The sequence below is a fragment of the Anopheles marshallii genome, chromosome 2 (genome assembly GCF_943734725.1).
Source record: "Anopheles marshallii chromosome 2, idAnoMarsDA_429_01, whole genome shotgun sequence".
NCBI classification, from domain to species: Eukaryota; Metazoa; Arthropoda; class Insecta; order Diptera; family Culicidae; genus Anopheles; species Anopheles marshallii.
Genome location: NC_071326.1, coordinates 84,099,216 through 84,105,215, shown reverse-complemented (window position 1 = coordinate 84,105,215; position 6,000 = coordinate 84,099,216).

The following is a 6,000-nucleotide window of genomic DNA, read 5'->3' as shown; positions in this document are numbered from 1 at the left end:
ACTCTGCCATCCTCGATGGGCTCATGAGATCTACAAGTAAACGAAGCACAAAGACATGTGTAAGATGATTTGATAACACTCTTTGGGACACTATTTCGTGTCCGTATCTTCTATGAGACCTTCTACGCTTTATTATAGGTCAAGGCTTTGTCACAGACAACAACTCTTCCGAGTAAACAAACAGACGTTTTATTTCTATATGTGTCACGAATTCCTATCACCGAACCATAACCTAGTGTACGGGTTTGAAAGATGTTCTTTTTAAATAGATTACACGCACCGTTCTTAAACTTGTGGCGTTCTTCTGCAAACTTCACACAACACTCAAACAACCGACATCTGCCTAGTGAGGAGCGTCGTGCTGAAATGTCGGAAAAGCAAACGGCAATCCCGCGGTCCGGTCCATGCGGGATACACATATCGCGATCCATACCGTTACCGATAAACTCGTATCATGTGCGGTGTCATGTGAATGCGCTGTAACGGTCCGCCCCGGACGAGGTAGCGAATAATGCCAAACGAAAAATAAAACATCATATGGCCACCACTCTGATAAGCGATAAGACAAAGTCAACATGTGCCCGATACAAACGCGATTGCGACATCAACTATAACTGGGAGAACTGCATGTGGCTGTGTACTCGCTCGGCTGGTTTTGAAGGGATTTTTATTTACTTTTTTTTCATTAAGAAACACCGGAAGTGCTGCAGTGATAAGCGTTACGGACGTTTAATAGGATTGCATACAAAATGATATAACAATAATACTGACCAATTCGAATACCAACAGCCGGTGCATGATATTCAGACAACTTTTACGCTATGATATGAACATTAACAAATTGTTTTATTTTAATTAAAACAACAGGCTTGTTAAAGGAAGTTCCTTTCGGCCACTTTACTAGAAGCAGTGTGACACACCTGCAATGTCCACCTAACCACTATTTAAGAAGAACGAAAAAATAATTGTAAATGTTTTCGAATAAGGGCAGCCGAATGCGACGATAGAAACAATGGTGCCGAATTCAAGAGATGTCAAGAGAATTCAGAATTGTCCATGGTTCTGTTGGGTGTGTATTAGCACAATACCTCGCGGATGTGGGAATAGAGGGCTCGAAGTCTTAAAAAAAAAATTAGAAACAGGGGACTGAGGAAGAGGTCTTGCAAATTACCTAAGTTTAAATCACCCAAGAACAAGATGTCCACTCCCTTGAAACCCTTCAGAAGCATGGCTTCGAACTTATAGCACTAAAAATTTTGAAGTCCTTTAGTTAAATAAACTGAGGAGCGGAAATGCTTCGCTTTTCAAACTGGAACTTTAGACTGGAGCGTAACAAAAACCTCTGATACAGATTATGACAAACTCGAACTTTGTGCACACACATGCAAAATCGCCTCTGCACTAGGTTCTGACGAAGCCTTATTGTTGATCCGGGGCTACTGTTTTTCACCGATAAACACAAATTTGATGATCCGGAGGAAGTAAGGTAGTAGAAGCTTTCTTGTTAGCAGAAAGTTTCCCAAGAAATACATTATTTGACAAGCGATCTGCTCATGTACTCAAACAAAGCAGTGCGTGTTCGTTAGTTCGTTACTACCGGGACTGTAAACGGTAAGATCTACCTCAGGAACTGTCGACTGATGCGTCTGTTTATTCTGTTGAAGCAACATGAGTATCGCGCTACGATCTTCTGGTCTTATCTAGTTTCGTACTAATATTCATTTTTTTCTGGAATGATACGAAACCAAGTTGCTCACCCAAGGACATGAACCCCCTCAAATGCACCAGAACTAAGGCCCAGCGAAACATAATGGGCTATTATGAAGCAGGCACTACGGATACATCCTAAGGAAGTCAAATCTTAGACAGACATGAACAAAAATTGAGTTTAAGTAGAGAATAAACTACAGCCAAATGTTCTACAGAATCGAAAGAGATCTTTCCAAAGAGTCTGAAATTCTAAGGATTTTAAGTCTTTTTTCAATGTGAAACAAGTATAAAACATTAAAAAAGCATTGCGGACAATTTGCAACCTTAATTTTGAAAAAATGCCCTACGTGCACTCAATACGCTTTGGATAATTTATAATAAAATGTTAGCAAAGGTTTTACGCTATCATCTACTTCATATGCCTAAAACCCGTTTGTAGCGTCTGACCCGCAGCTTCATAATTGTTTCTGCTATCTGGCCCAATTCGTGAAAGGTGTGCCGAGCCCTGGATTAATCGGTAATTTTCTACAGCTTTTCTTTCGCAACGCAATATGATGTGGGAAACCCTTCGTTATGCGTGGTACAACTTTAAATTTAACTGTTTGCGATATATTTGGTTCGATATCTTTGGCGTCATTTAATCTTCTCTTGCCTTTCAGTTTCACTTTATCGGGCGACAGATAATTTCTATTGGTAAAACACCCAAAACCTACCGGGGCAACCATAAAGCAGCAAAATCCACCATTTATCAGCCCAGCGAACTGGTTTTATCTGCTTTAATCATACGCAGAAAGGGGGATCCTCCTATGTCAATCCGTGGCCCCATTGTTTTGCTGCGGATTGGTCCCTTTATCTGGAAAGATAAGGCATCCCCCCAAACGATAACGGTGGAATTTCAAGTCATGAACCACATGCGCTTCTTGCGCTTAAAATAAATACTGTCCCAGCTGAAAGTGCGTGTGTGTGTGTGTGCGGGGTTTGGTAAAAACAGTACCATGCCATTCAAAGTCCACTATTCCACCAACATTGAACGGGACCCACTTTATGTAGCTTTTTTCCAGCGATGGACGATTTGACGGTTTATTTTTAAAAACCGCTTCATCTAGCTCCGGTGCAAATTGTGTTGCAGGAAGAAATGGAATCTAAAAATACACCCCCGTCGCTTATCAGTTGTACGTGTTAATATTCAAAAGACTGTCACACGACGCTTGTCACATGTTTTATGGGGCGAAAGTTAATCAATTCCCTTATCTATGATGATACCAGTGGGAAGAAGCCAATCTTCACTTCACCTGTCTTAATTAAAATTTACTACACAAAAAAAATCCTACTACACACACAAATTATTTTTATGTACATATATTTTATTATTGTTTCTTAATCGTCCGCCGAGGACAGCTTTCCGAAGCTTTACGAATTTAGAAACTTACATTTAATATTTTTTTTTATTTCATAATTAACGGTCTATCCGTGAAGCTGTTAATGTATGTGTTATGAAACAAATACAAATGCTTCCTAGTTAAGCGAGCATAATTTGGATTGCAAAAATTAGACACTCGCAACATCGGCAACCGCACCACGAGAGCTTCGGGTTCGGGGAGGTTCAAGGCCGGGAATGCCAACAGCTTGGAGGAAACGGCCAAATCGTTCGCACATAACAAATCCATCACGCTACCGATGCGACGCCCCATAAACGTTCAAGCCGGTTCCAACCCTAAAAGCGCGGGCCGTCCATTTTCATCTCCCCAAACGTGCTAACGGATCGCCCAACCGTCGTCAGTGAGTCCACAGGAATTCGAGGTCCAATAAATCCTGTGGACGCACCCGTGCGACTGTTTTCCCTCCCGATGTGACCCGAGCGTTATGACGACAAACTTCCCTTGCCTCTGTCTTTCTCGTTATCCAACCCCCCTCCATCCCTTTTCTGAAGGGGATTTTTGTAATCGGCCGTGCTCCCCTACCAAGCACCGGGCGTCTCCATCGGGAACATCCGGAAGAATGTCACACAATCGGGGAAAGCATCTAGCGGCCACAAACTCCACCCGTCACCATCACCATCTCTGTGCGTCCCGGGTGCGCAACATTCCACAGCTACCCACGGGATAATGATATGGTCCGAATGAGAGAAGGTCGAGAGCGAAAAAAAAATTATCAAACACAACAATTCGTACCGGCGCACCATAGCTTCGTTTGCGAAATGGGAGTGGATATGGTTAGGAATTTCGACGCGCGAGGGACGGCGGTACGTGCGGGGATGGACCGAATGAAAATGGCCAATAAGTGAAAGCGAACCAGTGGACCCGACGTTCTCGTACCCGTCCCGCGTTGAAAGACGAACTTACTACACCTCATTTGTGTTCCAACGAAGGGGTGGAGTGCGTTGTTGGGGAGGTGGTGCAGTTTTATTTATAAAAAGAAAGCCGTCTTAGAGGTCAGACGGATCGGGTGAATGAGAGCGTACGGTCAAAAAAGCATAGAAGCGCGACAGAGCAAGAGAGACGGAACACATGGGACGGAAGAAACCAAATTCCGAAATACAGCCGAACGACCAAAACCAGCTGAGGCGCGGTGAATCTCTGTGTGTTGCAATAAAAATGCAATCGCCATAAACATAATTCGCATCATTAAATCACACAACCCATTCAAACTGTCGCCAGCGATGCGACGCTTACGTTGTATTTTATGCAGTGTGTGCTATAAAATTCGCTTTACCTCTCACCGCCCTCAAAACCGAACTGACTGGCCACCTTCGTGAAACTGCCCAACTCCTCGCCGCTTATGTCGATTTACAAACAAACGTGAATATTTATTGATGCGTTTCTAGCTGAGATAGTGCCGGCGACACAGTTAAACGGGTATTGAAAGTAGAACTTGAAGGCAATTAAAATTTAAACAATAAAAGAAGTTACATGAAAACTTAACATACAACATTCACAGTTCAGTAATTGCTAGTACTACGCGTGAGTCAAAACATGTTGACACATTTACTGAAGCTGGCAGTACTTTTTTATTATTTAGTTCAAAAATATATTTTGATTCTTACACCTATCACAGCTACATTGCTGACTTTGATTGAGTACCCCTGGCATAAAATTACTTGTACGATTACCCGTGCGCATCGGGACTGTTGCCGGATATTCGAATAGCACGGATAAATGGCACATCTCCTTTTTATGATAAAAATTAGCGATCCTCGTATATTTAAAGTACAATTCATTCATGGTTCATGGTTTGCTTGCCCTTTACAGGGTTTTCGAGTTCACGAGAAAAAGCAGCAGGGTTCGTTTTCAAGTGAAGTCGAATGCGTAGAAATAAAAGTGAACTTTTTGCTTCTTGCTCCAGTTTTTGCAAGTTAAAATCGACGTTTTGCAAAGTTATCATCACTCTTTTGATGCCAAAAATTCCAAATCCAGAAATACTGAAGGCAGGCAGAATCCGATCAGGCAGAATTATAAATTTATTGTTCATTATACACTTACTTATTTTCAGAAAAAAAATATATTAAATTTACATCGCACATTTATCATGTAATCATTGTTCATTTTTTGTAATGTTAAATTTTTAATTTAATTTAAATAAAACTCTAATAATAAAATAATGAATCAGTAGCCCATATATCATATATATATAGCATATCAAAATCAAACAAATTATTTGTAAATAAAACTGTGAATATTACCATTACGAATACGAATAAGTCAATGAAGATTTAGTTTCTTTTAGCGATCGGCTTAAGCGTATTAATAAATACACCTCAATCCGTAATGCAAGTAAACTCATTCTTGTATACATTGAACACCAATCAAGATGAAATCAAGAAGATCCTCTCAATCTTCATCAATTGAAATACGAGGAACACGATTTTCCTAACAAATCATTCACGCATAAGCAAAGCGGTTACTATTGATAGACATCAACCCGAGAAAGAAAAAACATCATTTACACCATTTCAAAGTACCACACGCTTCGCAGTTTACAATGAATTCTCAGAAATGGCATTCGGCCACCACCCGGGTGATCCAATTTTCCACGCACCGGCGAACAATTCCGCAATGATGTCCACACGGGCATAGAACAGCTGAAAGGCGCAACGGCACATTTGCTGCATTTGTTCCTACACAGCCATCCACACCTTTATACACCGCATCTCTGCTGTTCTCCCTCACAATTCTGCGAATCATTTCATTTGCGCAATTTTTCGCTCGAAAAAGGCGAAACGTCGCCGATCGAGCTTCCTTTCCCGCCGTCAATCCCACTGCCGGAAGAATCAGCGTATGCTATGTGAGCAAA